Source organism: Podarcis tiliguerta, assembly GCF_965153285.1.
Source record: "Podarcis tiliguerta genome assembly, chromosome: 10".
NCBI lineage: Eukaryota > Metazoa > Chordata > Lepidosauria > Squamata > Lacertidae > Podarcis > Podarcis tiliguerta.
In genome coordinates, this window is record NC_139543.1 from 46,228,798 (window position 1) to 46,251,797 (window position 23,000).

Sequence of the window (23,000 nt, forward strand, 5' to 3'; positions counted from 1 at the left end):
ACTCTTGGCTGGAGCAGTTACTGAGTCCTTGATGCAGTCAGTAGGGACAGAAGCAGGGGACATTTGGCCAGATGTAGCAATAGGTTGGTGTTAGGGGCAGGTGCTGCAAACCAGTGTCTATAGTCAGAGCCAGCACTGGGCGGGACTATTCACAAAAGCCCTGTAATTTAGGTCAGGCTGCATCGGCAGAGGTGGGGAACCTTTTGCAACCCGAGGGCCACATTTACTTGTGGGCAACCAGAAGGCGGCCACATATCAGTAGTGGGCGTGGCCAGGACACACCCCACACTCCATGGCTCATATGCCCATCCATCCAGGCAATCGAGCAAGAAGTCTTACCACAACTCAAGGATATATTCCAGCCAAGTAAGATCACTAGAGGAAGGTGCAGAGGCAGGACAGTGAGGGGGGATGAATTGGGCAAGTCTCAAGGACCGCATAGAGAGGACTAGAGGGCCACATTGGCCCCTCTGAGCCTGAGGGTCCCTATAATCAATGCTATAACAAGATAATGATTTCTCAGACAAGTGGGGATTAAGGGGGGGGGGAGTATTCATGTATGTGCTGCATTGACTTCCTCAAAGTTTGTTGTTGTTTAGTCGTTTAGTCATGTTCGACTCTTTGTGGCTCCATGGACCAGATCACGCCAGGCACTTCTGTCTTCCACTGCCTCCCGCAATTTGGTGAAACTCATGCTGGTAGCTTCGAGAACACTATCCAACCATCTCGTCCTCTGTTGTCCCCTTCTCCTTGTGCCCTCCATCTTTCCCAACATCAGGGTCTTTTCCAGGGAGTCTTCTCTTCTCATGAGGTGGCCAAAGTATTGGAGCCTCAGCTTCACAATCTGTCCTTCCAGTGAGCACTCAGGGCTGATTTCCTTAAGAATGGATAGGTTTGATCTTCTTGAAGTCCATGGGACTCTCAAGAGTCTCCTCCAGCACCATAATTCAAAAGCATCAATTCTTCGGCGATCAGCCTTCTTTATGGTCCAGCTCTCACTTCCATACATCACTACTGGGAAAACCATAGCTTTTACTATACGGACCTTTGTTGGCAAGGTGATGTCTCTACTTTTCCTCAAAGTTACACAGCCTAAATAATGACAGGCTGTGTAAATGTAGAATGCAGGCAGACTGGATGATAACACAGGCCTGAGGACTCAGGAAACATCCCTGATGCTACCCTCCACTGGGCTAATGGTTGACTGGGGAGATCTAGCAGCTGGGAGAGCATGAGACTCTTAATCTCAGAGTCGTGGGTTTGAGCCCCAAGTTGGGCAAAATATTCCTGCATTGCAGGGGGTCAGCCTAGAGAACCCTCATGGTCCGTTCCAACTCTACAGTTCTATAATTCTATGATTCTAAGTGATGGCACTGGCAGCAGCAGTGATGGTGCTGGGATCAGGAACCTGGGCTTTGCATTCATGTCCTTGAGGCTTGAAAGCATGATCCTGTGTGTCAGAAACTCAGAAAGCTGTGTTGATGACACAGCTTCCTCCTTCCCCACACCCATGAGGAGGAGGCACACTGGGCATTAAGGAAGCTCATGTATTCTGCCTTTGGAATAACTTGGTATAGGCTGATTCTTGCTCCATTGTGCAGCAGCAGTAGAGCATGGGATGCTGGGGGCTACCCATGGTCTCTAGCACTAAATCCCAAGGTACATTGCAGTTGGCTCCTCCTCCTAGCAAGAGAAGTGGAACCTATCTAAAGGCAAAGTGGGGCAGAGGTGCCTTTAAACACAGGGAAGGCGCAGGAGCGGATGGCTTCATGCAGGTGCCCTGTAAATAGTGAAGGAACTGGAGTGGCTGTTCTGGAGGAAACGCCAAATATGAAAGTATCATAATGTTCTGTGAAAGATAGTAGCTGTTAAGCCTCTTTCAGATCCTTCCTTGGTTCTGTTGCTTCACGTTGGCTTGCACGCCTCCTTTCTTCTCTCCCTGCTATCACTTTGGGAAAAGTTATTGATTGAGTGCCAGGATCAAATCAGCATTTTCTCAGCATGGAGATGCAGTGATCAAGGGAAGCTTCACCTCTTGAATTTCTGTGTCTCATCCAGAGGAGTCCTGCCTGAAACGGGTGGCATCCCTATAAATCCACTTTTCTCTAAAAATGATCTGGAGTCCAAGATCTTTTACTAAAATTGCATGCCATTACCCCCTGACTTTCCCTATGAGCCATTCCTTGGTCCATCTTCTCTCTAGTTAACTCATATTTTGTATGTCACGTTTGTGTCCCACTCTTCTGCTAATAAGTTTAGGACAGTGTATATGGTATATCAGACTGTCCGATTTTTATCTTCACAACAGGGAGGTCAAGCTGAGACTGAGACAGTTACCCCAACCAAGCAGAGCAGGCTTCCTCAACCTCGGCCCTCCAGATGTTTTTGGCCTACAGCTCCCATGATCCCTAGCTAGCAGGACCAGTGGTCAGGGATGGTGGGAATTGTAGTCTCAAAGCATCTGGAGGACCGAGGTTGAGGAAGCCTGAAGTACAGCAGAGGCAGCAGATCTGTGTGAGTGAAGAAATTTCTAAGACTGTTGCCATTATAGATTGACACTTGTCCAATCCCTCTTCAACTGGCTGGATGCATCTTTTTGATGTGATGTTCATCCTCATCAAATGTTTTGTGTGGTTATTGTCTAAAATGACAGCTGGATCTGGGCACTGCCACCCGTATCCTCAGAGCTACCCAGTGAGCATCATGACTTTGCAGGGGTTTAGCCCTCTGTCTTTTACATTTTTACAGTTCTGGAAATGTAATTCAGCACCCTTACTGGGAAGGAGGAAGCTATATTGTCAGGCCAGTTGATACCATGAGCCCCAGGGGCATCACTCGGCACTTAAAGGGTTTGGAGCACATGCTCCTGGTACAAATTGACATAACATTTGCATCTTATAATGTACACGTATATGTCCCTCTGGGCAAATTGAGAAGATGGATAGCTGGGGGGGTCTCACCCCCAGCACTCACTGTTCACTGCTGCCAGCTGCCCCTGCCCTTTAAGCAAAATTGTAAAGGTTTCTAAAAGCGAGGCAGGAAATTCAGGGCTTGGCACAGAAGGCCAGAGGCTCAGCCACCCCCGCTTCACCATCCAGCAGCGCCCCCAGTGAACTCACTTTCAGCCTTCGTTTCTTAAATTCAACATTTCTGCAATAACTTACCAGATACATGGCTGGTGTTTCAGACTAACGGCAACAGCAGCATTTAAAAGGTGGTTTTCCATGCTCGATAAAGCATGCTGCTTTTCGCCCTTGCTTGATGTGGCATCTGTCAAACGTTGGAGGGTTCAGATGCCTGTGAAACAGGGTTAACAATTACTTACCCCACAGCGGGGTTTCTGAGGCCAGGCTTGCTAGACCAATTTATTATTAACGTGCAGGAGTGCTGCATTCTTTTGGCCTTGGCGGATGGGGTGGGGCTTTCTGCCAAACCCACGGATCTGGGTGCACCAGGGCGTGATGTCTGAGCAAGTCCTGGCTAAAAGCAGCTGTCCATTCCCTCTGGCTTCTGAACCCACCCAGCCACTCATTCATCCAGGATAGTACCTTGAGGATGCCATACAACCCACCCCCTGTCACAAAACATTATTTCACTCTGTCTTTTTGCCCCAGCTGGCATTGCTCAGCAGAAGTTTTAACTATAGCCCCATGAGTATGTCCACCCCTTCGCTGGAAGATCATGGGATATCCTCCACCCCCCCTTCCCCAAACTCTCTCATTGTTGTGGGGTGGGGGGGGGGTTGATTCCAAAGAAGCTGTAATCATCCCTGCTTGGGAATGCAGAACAAATCTCTTCCAGATTGGGGTCTGGTGGGGGTGGAGTCACAAGACTCTCAGCTGAAAGGGGCTGCAAGCCCTTTTCATCCCTCCCACCCCCTTTTTCTCTCCCCACTCTCAGCATCTCTGTACTCCAGGGCAGCAAAGGCTTGCTAATTTTTCTAATAAAATGGATGGAACGCTCCCTTGTCGTCCTGCAGTCAGACCACCCGGGGTTGTGATTCCATCCTTATCTTCTTAAATATGAAGGTTTCCTATTTAGTCATGCTTAAATAGTGGACCACCCTGGATCAGGCCACTGCGCTGCCAACACTGGTGCAGAGAAGTCACAAAGGGAGCAAGGTTACTCATTTCACTCCTTCTCTGTTAGGTCAGCCATTCCCCTCCTGGACTCCGCTGGTTGCTCTGGCCTCCAGCTCCCATCAGACTTCTTGGGCAAAGTAGTTGTAGGCTACAGGTTTGGGGAAGACTGCGTGGAGACACTGCAAGACATTGTTGTTCTGTTCAAATGGATGGTGCATGAAACTTTGCACCTTCCTTGAGCCCAGATTATGGAGGAGAGGGAAAAAGTATAACCGCAGAGGCCAGAAAGATTGTTTGTCTTGCTTGCAATGTTTCTTCAGCGTCTCTACAAAAATGTGAATAAAACTAATTTGCACAACATATAAATGCATTTTAAAAGTAATAAATAAACAAAGCAGAAAACTAGGAGATAAGAGGCAAATACCAAAACTCGGGGGGGGGGGATTAGTAACAGAATAGGACAAAATTCCAAGCATCCTCCAAAATAAAAAAACCATCATCATCATCAAACCTTTATTGGCAACACAGACAAACATTCAGAATAAATAGGCCAGTGCGATCTTGTTGCCATTTCAACAGTACAGCCATACCTTGGGTTGAAGTAGCTTCAAGTCAAGTATCTTTGGGTTGCGCTTTGCGGTGACCTGGAAGTAACGGAGCGCGTTACTTCTGGGTTTCACTGCTTGTGCATGCGCAGACACTCAAAAGGACATCACGCGCATGTGCGGAAGCGGCGAAACACAACCCGTGCACATGCAGACGCGCAGTCGCGTCTTACGTTTACTTCAGGATGTGAACAGGGCTCCGGAACGGATCCCGTTTGTATCCAGAGGTACCACTGTACAGTCATTTGCCAAAGGGAAGAAGAGGTGAGCAAAAATTTAAAACTGCCTGGGCAAACAGGAAGCTGTTTTAAATTGTTTTTAATATTGTAACCTGCCCTGGGACTGTAGGGCAGGCGTGTACCTGGGTTGGCCCCCACCAAGGGCCCAGGCCCAGGGGGGGTGTGTGTGCACAAAAATCACAAAGAAAGAGAGCTGCTGATTGCCAAGGGCACAGGGGGTGGCAGGGGAGGGGTGCTGATGCACCTCTTTGCCAAGGGCACAAGAGAGCCTTGATATCAGAAACTGGCAGGACATTAGAGAGGGGGGGAAAGGAGGAAGAGGATTCCAGCAAGGGGTGTAGTTGGGACACACTGGGGCATACTGTAGGTAGGGAAGGAGAGGTTGGTGTAAGAAGAATGGGACACACTGGGGCAAGCTGTAGGTAGGGAAGGAGAGGTTGGTGTAAGAAGAACTCACTGGGTGACAGAGGGTGGCGAGGGGATGGGGGTCAATGCACAGGAACCAGAGCGGCAGGACCCATCACGAAAGTCAGAGGGGCTTCTGTCTCCATGAACACGGTGGGCTCTGGGGCATAGGGAGTAGCAGGGGGATGCTCTAGGAGACTGAGTCAGGCAAAAGGCATGTGGTTCCTCAGCTGGAGGAGGCTTGGAACAGGTGAGGGTCGGCTCAGATGCTGCAATCAGCATGCAGAGTACAAAAGGGAAGCAGAGCTGAGGTGCTGTGTCTGCTCAACTGCCCAGGTTGGTGGACCTTGGGTTGGCTGCTCCTGGAGCTCTGCAGGACTGTGCTTTGGTTTGGACATTGGACATAAGGCTTGACCCTGAACTGGGGACTAGATATACTAACTTGCTGCCAGGTAGGCCAGGAGTTCAGGACACTCTGTTTTAGGGTGAAGGCTGGGTAGTCTATACATCAATAAATATACAGTGGTACCTTGGTTCTCGAAAGGCTTAGTTGTTGAACAAATCGGCTCCTGAACATCGAAAACTCGGAAGTAAGTGCTCCAGTTGTTGAACATTTTTTTCAAAGCCGAATGTCTTCTGCGGCTTCCAATTGGCTGCAGGAAGCTCCTGCAGCCAATCGGAAGCCATGCCTTGGTTTTCAAATGGTTTGGGGAGTTGAACAGACTTCTGGAATGGATTAAGTTCGAGAACTAAGGTACCACTGTATAATTGTAATGGGTGGGGGAACTTTTTCAGTCTCAGGGCCACATTCTTTTCTGGTTGGTCTTCCAGGGGCCAGTAATGGATGCAGTCACAGACTGAAGGGGGCTGAGGAATACCATACCATACCCTATAACAGTTTTCCAATGAAAATAGGGACGTCCTATCCCATAATGATAATTTTACTGTTTATACCCACACATCTTACTGGGTTGCCCTATCCACTCTGGGCACCTTCCAACATATATAAAAGCATAACAAAACATTAAACATTTTTTCAAAAACCCTTCGCTATACAAGGTTGCCTTCAGATGGCTCGGGGGTCGGATAACTCCACGCTCTCCAACATTTCTCCAATGAAAATAGGGACGTCCTAAGGAAAAGCGGGACATTCCAGGTTCAAATTAGAAACCGGGTTGGCTTTTCTAAATCAGGGATGTCCCTGAATAATAATAATAATAATAATAATAATAATAATAATAATAATAATTTATTATTTATACCCCGCCCATCTGGCTGGGTTTCCCCAGCCACTCTGGGCGGCTTCCAACAAAACACTAAAATACAATAACCTATTAAATATTAAAAGCTTCCCTAAACAGGGTTGCCTTTATATGTCTTCTAAAAGTTTGGTAGTTATTTTTCTCTTTGACATCTGGTGGGAGGGCGTTCCACAGGGTGGGTGCCACTACCAAGAAGGCCCTCTGCCTGGTTCCCTGTAACTTGGCTTCTCGCAGCGAGGGAACCGCCAGAAGGCCCTTGGTGCTGGACCTCAGTGTCCGGGCAGAACGATGGAAGTGGAGATGCTCCTTCAGGTATAGCGACACTTGGAGGCTCTGGAATACATGTACATTTTACCTTTCCACTGTAGGCTAATTTCAACACATACACACAGTCCTCTATCCTCTATACAGGAAAGCAGGAGTAACCCCATCCACAAAACACTACATTTATAGCAATTGCTTCACTCAAAGAATCCTGGGAACTGCAGTTTACTTCTCACAGAGCTATAATTCCCAGGGCTGTTAAAAAAGTACAGGTTCAGTAATTCAGGAGGTTGGGGGGGCAGAAAGGGAGCATTGCTTTTGGCAATATCAGTAATGTGTCTTGGCACAGGAGATGTTTAAGTGTTTGTGTTTGTACGGTAATTCTTATGTTACGTTTGGAATAGAAGTGCTTGTTGTAAACTGCATTGAGGGCCCCAGCTGAGCCATAAGGAGGGGTCATAAATCTGGGAAATAAATAGAGAGAAATAAATATAAATGCAAATCCAGCTTCCAGAAAGTCTCCGTAGTATGGGAGATGTCACATTAAAATAGAAAAGGGACTGGCAAGGCAATCCAACACATGTCTACTCAAAAGTAAGACCCAGGCAAGTGTGTTTAAATTGCAGTCCTAAACATACTTAATACTTATTTATTAATGTTTTTTGACATTTTCACCCCAGCTTTCTTCAGTCATGGCATGGCTTATGTGTGGCTCCCCTTTCAGAAGGACTCACTTCTGAGTGAACAGGCATAGAATTGTGCTGTTTAGGCTTGTACAGGGGTGGGGGACCTGTGGCCCTCCTGATGCTGTTGGAGCCAGGGCCCCATCACACTGAGCTAGCATGGCTAATGGCCAGGGATGGTGGGAGCTGTGGTCCAAAAACATCGAGAAGGCCACAGCTTCACCATCTCTGCCCTACAGCATAATGAAATGGCTGGTCCCCCAAGGATGCCCCTTTTGGACATTTGAAGTACAGTGGTACCTCGGGTTAAGAACTTAATTCGTTCCAGAGGTCCGTTCTTAACCTGAAACTGTTCTTAACCTGAGGTGCCATTTTGGCTAATAGGGCCTCCCACTGCCGCCGCGCAACTGCCATGCGATTTCTGATCTCACCCTGAAGCAAAGTTCTTAACCCGAGGTACTATTTCTGGGTTACTGGAGTCTGTAACCTGAAGCGTCTGTAACCTGAAGAGTTTGTAACCCGAGGTACCACTGTATTCACGTGCTGCATATAACACAATGTGGCATTTAGGCACATAAAGGTAACTCAAGGAATCTCTCCCCCACTCAAGCCCTGTGGCCACCATCTGAGGCCCTTCTTAAAGTGCCCATTCCACGGGTGGTTTGGAGGGAGGCAACATGACAACGGTCCTTTTCAATGATGGCCTGGTGGCATTTTCATGCCATTTTAAGCAATGGTGTTTCTCTTTTCTCAGTGTTTGGGTCCTAACATGAAGGGCGTCATTGTGGCCTCTTTTAGTTGGGCAGTAACTGTAGTTCTGCAGCTAAGCCACAGCTGTGTTTTCAGCCCTTCATTTGTGTCGCTGTGTTTTAAAGTTTTTATCGCTGGTTTTAATTGCTTTCAATGTACGTCGCTTTGAGTTACTTCGTCGGAAAAGCAACTATGCATGTTCACAATAATAATAACTCCTGAGCAAATTGCTTCTGTTTGACGAAGCTCTATTTGCTATTGCAAAGGTTTAAACGGCCTTGTTATTATGCATAAAAACTGCACTAAGAGAGGAAGAGTTGATTGAGTGCGGCGGGGGGAGATGAATGATGCTGAGGGATGGGGTGGTGGGTGGGAGGGCGTCTAGTCTTGCACAGGTGAAACAAGTATCCTGTTTCTGCCCAGAGTCCACTCCTGGCTCATGTTTCCTCATTAACTGGGAGCACTGTTCAGTTGCAGGCAGTGCCGGATTTATGTATAGGCTAAGTAGGCTTAAGCCTAGGGCCTCTAAATCTAGGGGGCCTCGCCAGCCAGCCCACTCCCCAGCAGGCAATCTCCCCCTCTCCCAAAATTTAAAACCCAAGACTTCATGCAAGGGCAGGGCAACTCAGGCCCAGCAACTATTAGACTCAGGGCTAGCCAGTGGGGCCCAATTTGAATCAGTGGGGCACAATTTTTTTGGAGGGGGAGGGGGCAGGGCCCCAGTTTACAGCCAAAGTCTGCAAAATCTTATAGATATAAATAAAAACCATCTAGATGGCCCTGAGGCAGGTGCTCCCTTAGGAGCGGCCCGCAGGGCCCAATTTGGCCCAATTACCTTAAGGTCAGCCCTGATGAGACTGTGCAGGGGTTGGACTGACAAGCCTTCTATGTCCCTGGTGTCACTATTCAGAGTACAGACTTATGGATATTAAGGGGAGGACACTTACTGGAAATCGGTTTTGTCACCTCTTCCCCCCAAACCCCGAGACAATGAGCCCAGCCACCTTTTATTCACAGTTGTATAAGCACTACACTACAGCATGGCCATAAACTTGTACGTTCAACCGGTGAAATATACACCCTATATGTAGCAATGGAGATTTATGTTACTGCTTTATGAATGAACACTGTGTTTTATGAAAGGACTCTGTATTTTGTGAATTACCTAAGAGCCACCAATAGGGAGCTCTAGAATCTGACAGCTAACCAATTGGGTACTACCAAACAGCGACCCCTATTGCTGAAAGCAGGAAACGCTTCAGCTCAGCCATTGCACTGTTGACTGAACACCCCCTGCTGTGCAGATAATGGAGAAAGCTCATAAATTGTATCCCTTCTGGCATCCTGGCCAACTCTATTACACTGGTGTAAAGCCTGGTGCACCAGAAGCACAGAATATCAGCAAATAAAATCCACTCATACGTCAGCAACTGATAAGACTTGTCAACCAGTTCTTCCAAAATCTTCCTAAATTATAAAGCTCCAAAATACAGGCCAAAAGAGAGCAGGTCTGGGAAGTGTGAGGCATACAATGGGCACCACCAGTGAAAAGGCCCTACTCTGTGTAATTCCTGCCCTGTCATTTGATAGAGCGCCCACTTGCCTTCCTTCTTGACATGGAATGCTCTCTATTGGAGTCTCCAGGTCCAGTACAAAGACCATAAAAAGGGAGAACAGGGACCTTGAAGTTCCCAACAGCTGTTAAGCAAGCAAGCACACAGATCACCTTTGTCCTATGTCCTGGCCAGGCCTTCACCTCTTGTTTTTGTACAATCTTGTTTGTCCTCAGTAACCAAAATTATATTACCAACATATACAAGCAGAAAAGTTGTTTTCCTTCATTTGCAAGGAATTGTATAAAACAAGGTGGCACTAATAAAGAAAAGTTCCAGGGTGGCAACAGAAAGCAAACTAAAAATGCTTTTGCAGTTCATCTGAACTATCCGGTAATACCAAATTATAGGAAAACTGGTGCTATTAACAGTAATTCTTCTAGATTGTTAATTGGTTCGGCAACTTCCATTCACATGACGTGTGATGCCAATTATTTCCCCCAAGAGTTAAATGATAACTAATCAGAGGCAGCTACAGGAGAGCTATGAGATTCAGGTGAGGGTCAGATGCCTTGTCAATCCCAGCAGGTATATAAGAGGACGACCCGGCCTGACCATTTCAGAGGAGAATTCTCTGTCAGATGCGCTGTCTGGTCCAAGTCTAGTTTAAAGACCAAGAACCATTAAAAGGGGATCGGGGCCTTGAAGTTGTCCATCAACAATCAGCATGTCCAAAGGTCGTCAGGTCAAAGTCATCCCCACCATAGTGAGATGCATTGTATTTCCATTTGAGCCTGTTTGGCATAGTGATTAGAGTGTCAGACTAAGACCTGGGATACCAGGGTTCACATCCCCACTTGGCCATGAAGCTCACTGGTGACCTTGGCCCAGTCACTGCCTCTCAGCCTAATCTACCTCACAGGGTTGTTGTGAGTATAATATAGAGCGAGGAAACCCCATGTTTGCCACTCTGAGATTCTTGGAGGATATAAAAGGCTGAATATAAACACAATACTACTGTTAACAAAAATAAATAAATCAAGAAATCACAGTAGTTATTTCTATACTTGCATTTATATGTATAAATTAGCTTACAGTATATGCTAATTTTATGCAAATCTATATCTTTCTTTTGAATGACGCATTTCCCATTATTTTGGTGATGCATAATTAGTTGAAACCTTTCACTGCTCAGAGAATGATCACAGGCCAGGACTTTTTGTGTTAGGAGAGGGCAATCACAAACATTCAGTTTCCCAGTGTTCTCTTGGTCATGAAACAAGGATATAAAAGAAGGTTGGAGAGAGGTTGGAGAGCCAGGTTGGAGAGCCAGTGTGGTGTAGTGGTTAAGAGCGGTAGTCTTGTAATCTGGGGAACCGGGTTCGTGTCTCCGCTCCTCCACATACAGCTGCTGGGTGATCTTGGGCCAGTCACACTTCTCTGAAGTCTCTCAGCCCCACTCACCTCACAGAGTGTTTGTTGTGGGGGAAGAAGGGAAAGGAGAATGTTAGCCGCTTTGAGACTCCTTAAAGGGAGTGAAAGGCGGGATATCAAATCCAAATCCAAAGGTTGCTTTTCACTTTAATTATCTGCTGCGTTCACCAGTTTGAGCTGAGTCTGGAGGCAAAAGTTTCCCCCTTCTTGGGCATCAGGCCCAAAAGGAAGAAGGCATTTGTATGGCTTCCAGGTCTGCGTGCTTCGTGCAGAAGTGAGTTGGTGTTGGCTACAGCTCATTTGGTGCAGCCTTTGAAGGCAGCAATAGTAAAAAAATATACAAGGATGGGAGAGAAAAGGAGGTTGGGAAGCTGTGTTTTGCAAAAGTGATTTATCAGGGTGAAATACACAAAGCGCCTTTACTCAGTCAGTAGCAGCAGGTCCAGCTGCCTGCCCATGGTGCTCTGCTAGCGTATGAAATTTTCAAGGATGGACTCACCCACTCTCTCCCATGCGTAATGGTTTCTGCAGCAGTATACATGGGATAGGAGATTCTTCAGAGTAGCAGTCCAGGTCAAAGTGACTCACATTGCTATTTTATATCCCAATGCATATGAATGCAGGATGAGTCCATAGTTAAGTAGTAGAGCACATGTTATGCATAGAGAAGCCAGAACTTCAAAAGTTCTTTTTTTAAAGGGAACTAGATCTAGTTCAAGTTCAACATGTCCGAAAAAAGGAACTAATTCCAGTTCACTTTTGTCCCTTAAGGAACAAATCTTTTCATGTTCAGTTCACAGTTCAGTTCAAGTTCCTCCAAATAAGCCTTGGCAACTCCCCACCCCCACCCCTCCCAAAGCACCCAAACACTGGAATGGGAATTGTTTTATTTCTTTCCCCCCCAAATTATGATCTTCAAGTTTAAATGCCCAAAGAGTCAGAACAGTAAAAAGCACATGGAACCGAATGAACTTGAAGATGAACTAGAAATTATTCAGAGTTTTATCCCCAGATGAACTTAATTCACATTTGGTCCACTTGGTAATTATGAGAAATACTTCCACGTGCAGTTCAGAGATTTTTGAACTACAAGTGGCGACCATTTAGCACGGGGCTCAATTGGCAGAGGTTGGGTGGCCATCTGCCATGTATTATCTAGTTGAGATTCCTGCATTGCTGGGGGTTGGACTAGATGACCCTCGGGGTCCCTTCCAACTTCACAATTCTATGATCAGCCTATGCCAGCTTGGCCAAAGGCCAGGGATAACTGGAGCTGCAGTCCAGCAATATCTGTAATATAAATCATGGGTGTGGAGACACAGATGATGATGCTATAATGTTACGCAGAAACATCATGTTCTGAAAACATCTAGTCTGGGCTTTAATTTGTTAAGCTGCATCATGAGCCATGTCAAGTCACGGCAGCATGAGTCACACTGAGGTTCACAAGCAAACCCACATGAATCTCACAGGGTGGCGTTGGCCAAGTCACTAGCTGTCAACCTGTCCAACTCTGCAAGGTTGTTGTGAAGCCAAACCCCTGCTCTGATAAAGAAGGAACAGGAAGAGGTTTTACCCTAGGATTATCCCAGGAGGAAAGGAAGAGTAAAGAGGAGGGGAGGGAGAGAATAAATTGCAGTCAGATCACTGTAAAACTGAGGCACTAAAAGTGAGTCTGAGCAGCTGGAAGGGCGATAGAAAATGCCAGTGGAATTCCAGACACTTGGGATAGGATCCCACCTACTCTCCCCGCAAATCCCCTTTAATTCTCCGGATCATTTTCATAGGCCCTTGGAGGACTGGCATTTCAAATATCTGCTTCCTCTCTTGCGGGAGACTCGGTGGTAGCAGTAGAATATAAGCCAGTAGGCACTTTGGGGTCCATTTGTTCTCACTTCTCCACGGTTTCTGTTCAAGAATCTGAAGTGTGTTTGTGTTTGTGACTTCTGTAAAGCGTGAACTGCACAGCTGCATTGAAAATCAATGCTTGGAGCTGAAAAAATAGAGGCAGAGAGAGGGAAAGAAGGAATGGATAAATATTAGAAAGCAAGGGCAGGACAGCATACTTAAGAAAGAAGCAGCTTTACTTAAAATAAAACAAATACAGCTCAGTTGGTTAAAGCTCCGTGCTGATAACGCCAGGGTTGCAGGTTCGATCCCCGTATGGGACAGCTGCATATCCCTGCATTGCAGGGGGTTAGACTAGATGACCCTCAAGGTCCCTTCCAACACTACAATTCTATGACTCTATGAAATAAAAACCTCTCACAAATACGTAAAAACTGCCTCACGTTCAGTTTTTGTTCAAGAACACCCAAGATCCTTTTTACGCATGCTGCTACGCAGCCAGATATCCCTTATCCATATCTGTACACGTAATTATGATGATGCCTAACTTTACATTTCATTCTGTTGAGTTTAGTTTTGCCAGTTTCGGCCCCATTGTCCATTCTGCCAGGCAATTTTGAAGGACAAGGATTCCTTCCACCCCCTTCACCTAAGGGCTTGTCCACATTTGAGCACTATTTAGCTGCTAATCCACTCACCCCTTCAAATTAGACCAGAGTAGTCCACTCCCGCATGTATTTGAAATTGTAAATGAGGAGCAGCTTTGGTCTCTTCCATTCATACCAAGGAGGCGTTCCCTTTTGCGGCTGTCCTTGCCTTCTGATTGGTCAGTCCTATTTTGCCAATGAAGCACCAACAGGGCATTCATGCAGCTCCCTGTGTGTGCACCTTGCTTTCGGAAACTATCTCCCTGCCCGAGAAGTGCACACAGTCTGGCAACTGTAAATTTGCTTGTGCAGTTTTCTGGTTTTGTGAGGGATCAAAAGAATTTACATATATGTGGCTAAGATCCTGCCCTGCCCTTACTAGCATGCTGGAAAAGAAATAAAGCCATTATAAATTCTCAGCGCACACTTTTTTTACATCACTGCCCAATATATCTGATGTGGAATTTTAAAAAACGTGGTTTGCTTCTATAAAGAAAGCAGCCACTGCCAGAAGAACAGTTACTCAACCTGCCTACCCATTATCGTTTTTATTATATATTTTTTAAAAACTCATTAATGAAGGCATTTAAGCATGCCTTTCCCTGCCCAGAATTACATATGTAGTGGTTGGCAGCCAGCGTGAGCGAGGGGCTCGTATGAAGGCTGGAACGATGACTGACACTTTCGTCCCAGGTTTAGATCTGAGCAGAAGATTGCATGTTCCTGTAGAGGAGAAGCATCATCTCTTTTATCTGTGTGTCAAAAAAACACAAGCCCAGAGAATGAACGTGGCAGAGGAGGGCAGATGCGAAGAGCACAAGCAAGAGGACGACAAAAGAGACCGAGGGCCGGAGAATTTGGGAGAGTTACTTTATCTTAAGTGCTTTGGCTCTCCACGCTGCTTGTGTATTTTTGGCCTGCGGAAGCGGAGAAGTCGGGCAGCTAAAAATAGGCACTTTTCTGCCCCAAAGTGACTGTCCATAATCCATCTGGGGTTGGCTTTTTTTGCGTGGGTGCTGGGGGCAGGGTGTGGTGCGGAGGGGAGCAAGCCTGGTCTCCGCCCTGAGCTGTCTGGTTTTGCCTTTGTTTGTGTCCCAGCTCTTGCGAGGACAGGAAAAGGCCTGGAGGCTGCGGAACAATGGCTCATTCTGCTGGAGTCAATGCCTGGTGCTCAGCGATAGGGAAGCGGGCAAGTGGCCAGCCTGCTGGCATTGGGTCTCACCCCCCCCTCCAGTCTCCAACTGTATGGAAGGGTGAAAGGAAGAATAGTTATTGATGCCTTGCACAATGCCACACCCCCCCCCCCTTGCAAACCAGACAGCATCCTTTTCTCTTAACCGGCCAGTATGATGTGGGAGAGAACAGACTCCTTTGCAAGACAGTGAGAGCCTGTATAGAGGTCAGAATTGACTTCTTATAAGAGTGCAGAAAATGGGCATAAGAAGCAACCCAAGAAGACCAGGCTGTGGCTCCTGGGCTAAGTGGTGGTTAGATAAGAGCTAGAGGTGGAAGAGATAGCAGAAAATAAAGTTCATGCACTGGTTATAAACATTTGGGGGAAGTGTCCAGGACCTCTCCAGAACTAGAACTCAGAGCTCCAGCATTGGCACAAGAGATGCAATATTTAAAATAGTGGTGTTTCTGAGCATATGCAGAGAGTCTTTCACTTGCCACTGGGTAGCAACAGCAAACATTTGGGGTGAAGGGGCAGAATATCTAGGACGGTGAAACTGTGAAGATGAATGCAAGAAAGTAAGAAGCAACACATGAGGTCGAAGCAGAGACCTGGGATATTTTGTGCGTTGTGCAGAAATGATTAGAAGGGATACTCACGTCACTTGTGGATCCTCAATTGCTGCTGCTTTGAAGTGTGAGAAATGACTCTGAGCTTCTCAGAGTCCACCAGATAGGAGCAAAGGACAGATTCCTTCCTGGGGTGTTGCAAACTGGGAGAAATTGAGCACCTCCTATTGATAATACTTGAAACTGTTATAGAAAAAAACTGCTTCTTTTCCCTTATGGGGTATCCAAGAGCCCATATAGAGTCCTTAAGTGGGTTCCCTATAGGTAGGAGAAAATGACAGAGGCCAACCAGAGAATATTGAGAAGCAAAGCAGCTAGTAAGCCTGATCTTTATTAAACTGTTGCAATAGGGTCCTCACTCATCACATGCAGGAGGGAGGAAGAACCTAGAACAATGGTGCGCAGGCCCTTATATAGACTGTAGACCCTGTAGCTCAAGACCACCCCAAAAAACATCATACATACCTCACAAAAGGAGGCGGTCTAGAGCTGAAATCCTGTTTGCCAGGATATCTGTTAATGGTCACCGATTGCTTTACCTGGGCAGGCTGGCCATTCTTTTGTGTTGGTAAATACTTTTAGTTCCTGAATCCAGGTCACAGGTTCAGCCTTCTTCATACACAAATATGCCCTTAAGACAGGATTTGTAAGCAAAACGACGAAGGGAAGATAATTTCCCCATTTTCTCCCTCCTTGCAGAGAAATATATTGAGGTCAATTTGGGAGAGACAAAATGGTTTCAGGATTGCTCTCCCGTACTATTTCAGACACGTGGTTTATATACTTATGTATACACTTATGAATGTTTATTTTACATTTAGGACCTTTGAATTCTTATAACAAAACAAAGAGACAGGCTAAGACTAGCTGCCATTGAAACCCTGAAGAACTGCTGCTGGTCAATGTGCAGACAGTACTGAGATAGATGCCTCAATAGTCTGACTCAGCCTAAGACATCTTTCAATTTTCCTATGGTTAGACTCTTGTCTGCTCAAAAGGGTGAGATGATCTCTCTTTCCAGAATCTGAGTCTTCGCCTAAGCCCAGTTTGTGGGAAAATCTGTTTACAAAGTCTATCTCTTTCATGCCTTTTTTAGAAGGTTTTACTGGAATGTCCCGAGCTTGGTCAACGACCGTTCGGAGCAGAGAGGATTTCTGCCACCCAACATTTATGGTCTTGACAGGATGACTCGCCAGCCAGTGACCACCGCGGAGAGCAGGCAGGGGAGGAGGGAGGGGAGGAGGTTTGTTAGACTTTGTGCCGGGGGGGGACCTCTTTCCAACCCTTCGCTCAAGGTCTCCGATGGGTAAGGCCGAATTCCTGCCAGAAAAAAACCCTTGTTTACTCAACTGGGAGCTGACACATTCAAGGTCTTTGCTGAGTCCGTTTTCCCACACGCAGCTTGTTAGCTGCATTCCTGGGCTGAGGGGGGACTCACAGCAGAGTCCAAGAATGTGAGGGGGCTTCTGTCAGGCACCCGAAGGCATTCCATAGCCGTTCTACACCAGACGGCTGACATGGCAGGCATGTGACACTCAGGCAGAGCTGTGTGGGCTGATTTGCAGGAACTCTTGTGTAGCTGGGGTGACGCCAACATGTGATACACTGTTATTGGGCAATGGTAAACTCGGTCTTTTTGCTCTCTGTTGTGTCATGGGAAGGCCCAGCCTCTGTTGCCCTAGCCTTGGCCAAGCCATTCCCATGATGCTTCTAAAACTCCCAGTTCTCCTTCCCTGCAAGTTTACCCTTTAGGCTAATCTGACCATTTCTCTCTCTCCATTTCTCATTTCCCCAATCTTAAATTCCGTTCTCCACATTTTCACATCAGTTTTTCTTTTCTTTTTAAAGTCATCATGAAATTTCACCAGTGTGAATTTATCCCAATAGGCAAAAGTTTCTTTGCAATTTTTCCTAATATACAAATTTTTGACAAAACAATGCTCCCTAACACAATGCATTTGTTGCATTTCATTTTCATGAATATATGCATTTTTGCACATACTACTCGGTTGGAGAACTATATTGCAAAATTCGAAAAAGTGAAAAATTCAAAGGCTAATTTCAGTTTGCAAATTGTTTTGGAAAGAGCAAATTAGCTCTTTCCAAACTGAATAGAATTTATCCCCTATATCTACATCCTGGGCAATGAACATTTTCATGTAGATTCGTGGTTTTCTTAGTCAAATGCAAAGGAGTAGTGGGTCTATTTTTACTATATATATTTCCTAATCTTATACCTTGTACTCTCCATGAAGTATTTTTGCACACACACCTTCCCATTTCACTTTGATGACATAACTTACAGAGATTCTTGAGATTTTCCTGCAGTTAGCAGTACAGATGAGAAGCTCCTCTTTGATCAAGTCTCTTACTGTTGAGCGTTTGTCTTTAATACCAAGTGAGCCTTTGTACAGGTCAAATTGACCTGTGCTTCAGCCAGTCACTGAAAGCACCAGGAAGCTTTTCCAAAGTAAGTTTACAGAACACATTGCTATGCTTATGTCAACTGCAGTGTCTGATCCAACGTGTGTTACGCAGCAGGGAGCCTTAAACTTGGACTTTCTGAGATGGATTTGCTCACTCATCCACCGCCTCTGCATGGTGGCCTGTACTCTTCCTAGGTCTCAGCAGCACTAGCATTCATTAGGGAAATTATACAAGATCACAGTGCTTTTCCTGCTAGCCCAGAATTCTGTGCTCTGACTGGTGGCGGTTTTGCAGAGCTCTCACTCATCTTTTAAAATAGAGATGCTTCTGCATCGGCCTGCCCTCTGACACAGGCCTCTTGGCACTGGCACCAGTCTGGCTTGGGCATTCTAAAGATGCCTACCCATCTTGCCTTCCATAGTCTCTGTCAGGGACTGGGCAGAGGAGGAATGGTGGAGACCGCCTCCCCAGCCTGACCCTTCCAGAGATGAAGAAAAGACAGTTCAGAATTACAACAGGGGTTTGAGGGAGATCACAGCTCAGAGGCAGATGAGGGGGAATGCTGGGAAATAATGGGAGAGGAGGAAGAAGAAGCACCAGCTGACAGACACAGTGTCTTTAGAAAGCATTCCATACTCCCCTCCCAGAACCCGGTGAGCATTGAAAGTAGGAGAGCAAAGAGCTCAGAGGCAGAGGGCCCTTCTCAGCACCCGTAGTGATGACATTTGAAGGAAGAGAGGGAGGGGTGGAGACTCACTCGGGGCATCGCCATGATTCTAAGGCTGCATTTCCAAGCCTCTCTCTGTGAATATTGAATAAAAAGCAGTTGGTAAGAACATTTCCTTATCTTATCTGTTCCTGGCAACCTGCCCAGTGGGTTGGATCCTCTGCTGACTCCGATCCTCAGCTTCTTGTTAAGTTTACTCCGATGACAGCCTACTTCTCCGAGAACCTGTTCACACGAAGACATATATAAGGGACTGACTTTGGTCTTTCAAATTTCACTCGTGTTTATAACACTTTTCCATTTTCTCCCAGTTGTGAGGGTGGGGAGGGGCCTCCCAAATGGAGTAGCCTAGGGCCTCTCTTCATCTAAATCTGGCCTTGCCTGCAGTGCCCCCTAGCCTTGGCCCTAGTGGCGTAGCGGGGGGGGCACAGGGGCAGTGGCACAGGGCGCAAAATTGTTGGGGGGGGGGACATCAACACCTGGATGGTGCTGCCTTGAATACAGCTGTACACTTCCATTGCTGGCCTCCGTTGAAAATGGCTTCTCCATGCAAACCAAGAAGTGACCTCTCCAGATAACAGAATGACTCTTGTTTACTTATCTCTGCGGCTGTGTTCTCATGGGTGACATGGATGCCATTGGGCAGTTGAATACTCATGCATACTCCGTCTGTTTCTCTAGAGCCAGTGTGGTGTAGTGGTTAAGAGTCATGGAATCATAGAACTTTAGAGTTGGAAGGGACCATGAGGGTCATCTAGTCCAACCCCCTGCAATGCAGGAATACTTTGCCCAATGTGGGGCTCAAACCCATGACCCTGACATTAAGAGTCTCATGCTCTAGCGACTGAGCTCTCCCAGTTGTTTGATGCAGCTGGGAATCAGGAAGTCCCAATGCAAATGTTGTCCCTGCCATGTACTCATTAGGTGGGGTCTTTAGGCAAGACCCTCCCTCTCTGTTTCTCCTCAATATGGGTAGGGTAGCCATTTTTGCACCCCCCCCAAAAAAGAGGGTGTAGATTTGCATAGGATAATTTATGGGTAAAGGGACCCCTGACCATTAGGTCCAGTCTCGAACAACTCTGGGGTTGCGGCGCTCATCTCGCTTTATTGGCTGTGGGAGCCGGCGTACAGCTTCCGGGTCACATGGCCAGCATGACTAAGCCGCTTCTGGAGAACCAGAGCAGCGCATGGAAATGCTGTTTACCTTCCCGCTGGAGCGGTACCTATTTATCTACTTGCACTTTGACGTGCTTTCGAACTGCTAGGTTGGCAGGAGCAGGGACCGAGCAACGGGAGCTCACCCCGTTGCGGGGATTCGAACCGCCAACCTTCTGATCGGCAAGTCCTAGGCTCTGTGGTTTAACCCACAGCGCCACCCGCGTCCCTAAAAAATTATGGGTATCGATGCTAATTTAGAAATAATGAACATGATTTCAATAGAAACACAGCATTTTTCGCCGTAGTGGGGAAGGCAGTGTCCAGTTGAAGAACGTTTTACCAGTGGAGTTCTGTCAGGCCACAGCATTGCAGGCTTTTTGGAAATGGTTGAGAAATCATTCTCCACTTTGCTGGCTTTTTCATTCAGTTCATCCAGGGGTTTCAGCCACTAGGTTCTACTCTGTGCATGAGGGTCTTGGTTATGCTGTAGCAATTTGGGTTCACTGTGCTTGTTTTATGAGTTGCTGGTTTGTTAATATTTTATCCGTGAGTATATTGCATTGGATATTAATGTGTTTTTTTGGGTGGAAATTGCTTTGAGAGAGTTTTACTTTTACAGGTGGCATTATTTATTCATCGCTCCCATTTATGGACCCCTCTTTATTGATGAAGATCTCAGGGTGGTTCATGATTCATCCTAAAGGCAATGAGATACAATCCGTCTCGAGATCATCACTAAAACATGAAAATGAATTAAAACCTGCAATTTAACACCTAAAAGCAATAGCAGAACAGAAGACAGATTAAAGCAGCTACTCCAACCTCACATGAACATTGAGATGTCCCCAAAGCCTGCATGAATACAGGTGTCTTAATGACAAAAACCCCACAAGGAGGATAAATGACTTACTTCCAGGGAAAGGGAGTTTCACAAATGGGGCCTAAACGTATTTTGAATAAAATAACTATTAATGGGTGAGTCATGTGACCTGCACCTTGCTCTCCCCTCCCCCTCCCAAAAAAGTGCTTTTCCCAGGGCAAGAACACAGCACCCAAAAGGACTGCTGAGTTCTGGTGCGAAAAAGTGGGGTGCCCCTTTTTTCTGGGGCACTTGGGAGATATAAGCAGAGCCACCTCTCTGGAGGGGCAAAAATGGATGGAGGTAGATTAATACTCCTTGTTCTGTTTTCACAGCTGCCTCTATAGCATATTCACACTGCAAGATTACCTCAGTTCTTCGTCTCAGCCTTTCATTCCCCGATGGGGTTGGCAGCAGCTGAGAGAAGGAGCAGGACCATGCCTTGTTCTGCTACTGTTTGTTTGTTTGGTTTTGCAGGCGCTTCCTTCTCAGACAAGCTGCTCGTTCCCTCTGGTTCCTTTCCTCAATCCAAGCGCACGAGGTGCCAAGGGTTAAAGCGCATTGGCCGTCGGCAGATGGTGGGAGCGAAGGCAAATCAATCCAGACTTGCGGGAGGAGGAAGTGAGGCCCCTCCCTTGTGGGCACTTTGGGAGGGTTTTTTTCAGGCCTCGCCAAGTCCGCACCCTCCTTGGCAGCAGCAGCGGCAGCAGCAGCCCACACCAAACTTGAGATTTGGGTTTGACTGGAATAGCACCACAGAGGTTCTGTTTGCGTCCCGCCCCCCTTCTTCCTTAGAACAACAGCAGCAAAAAAAACCCTCTGCTCCCGAAAGAGCTTCTAAAATGGACTAGGGTGGTAGAAGCAGAGTGAAATCCTTACCAGTTTCCCCTCGCTTTGCCTTCCTTCCAGCGACACTAAGGAAACAGCCTGGGCATCACAGAGCAGGCAATAAACAACTACAGTCATACCTCGGGTTGAAGTCGCTTCAGGTTAAGCCTTTTCGGGTTGTGCTCTGCGGCGACCCGGAAGTAACAGAACGTGTTACTTCCGGGTTTTGCCGCTCGCGCATGCGCAGACACTCAAAATGCCGTCATGTGCATGCGCAGAAGCGGTAAATCTCGACCTGCGCATGCGCAGACACGCGGAGGCGGGTTGCGTTCGCTTCAGGATGCAAACAGGGCTCCGGAACAGATCCCGTTCGCATCCAGACGTACCACTGTATTTTACTTTTGAAAGACAACTGAAGGCGGCCCTGTTTAGGGAAGTTTTTAATGTCTGACGCTGTGTTGTTTTTAATATTCGGTTGGAAGCTGCCCAGAGTGGCTGGGGAAACCCAGACAGGTGGGCAGGGTGGGTGTATTTATTTATTTATTTTGCACGCAGAAGGTTCCAGGTTCAATCCCCAGGCAGGGCTGGGAACACCATGGCGTGGGAAGTTTTCCTTCTTCTCTCCTTCTCGTGGGCATCCAATGAAGCTGAATCTTGGAAGATTCATGGCAGATAAAAGAAAATACTTCTTCATAGTTAAACTATGGAACTCCCTTCCACAGGAGGCAGCAACGGCCACCAACTTGGATGGCTTTAAAAAAGGATTAGACAATGTCACAGAGGGGAAGGCTATCAATGGCTGCTAAGCATGATGACTAAGCTTCAACAGTTTGGAGGCAGCAATGCTTCTGAATCCCAGTTGCTGGAAACCACAGGAGGGGAGATTGCGACATACCGCTTTTCGATGTTGTGAACTGCCCTGAGATCTGCTGATGAAATAAATAAATGCATATACAGTGGTACCTCGGGTTAAGAACTTAATTCGTTCTGGAGGTCCGTTCTTAACCTGAAACTCTTCTTAACCTGAGGTACCACTTTAGCTAATGGGTCTCCCGCCGCCGCACGATTTCTGTTCTCATCCTGAAGCAAAGTTCTTAACGCAAGGTACTATTTCTGGGTTAGCGGAGTCTGTAACCTGAAGCGTCTGTAACCTGAGGTACCACTGTAATTGTGCTCAAGTCCTGTTTAAGGGTTTCCCAGAGGCATCGGGTCGGCCACCATGTGAACCGGATGCTGGGCTAGTGTTGGGGACTGGACTGAGGAGGAATGGTGTAGACTGCCCCCCCCCCTGCACTTCCCAGAGAAGAGGGAGACAGTATAGATTTGGTTCAGAGGCTGCAGAGGGTAGAAGCTGGGAAATATTGGGAGAGGAGCAGGAAGAAAAAGAAGCAGCACCAGGGAAGAGACAGCTGACAGACTCGGTGTC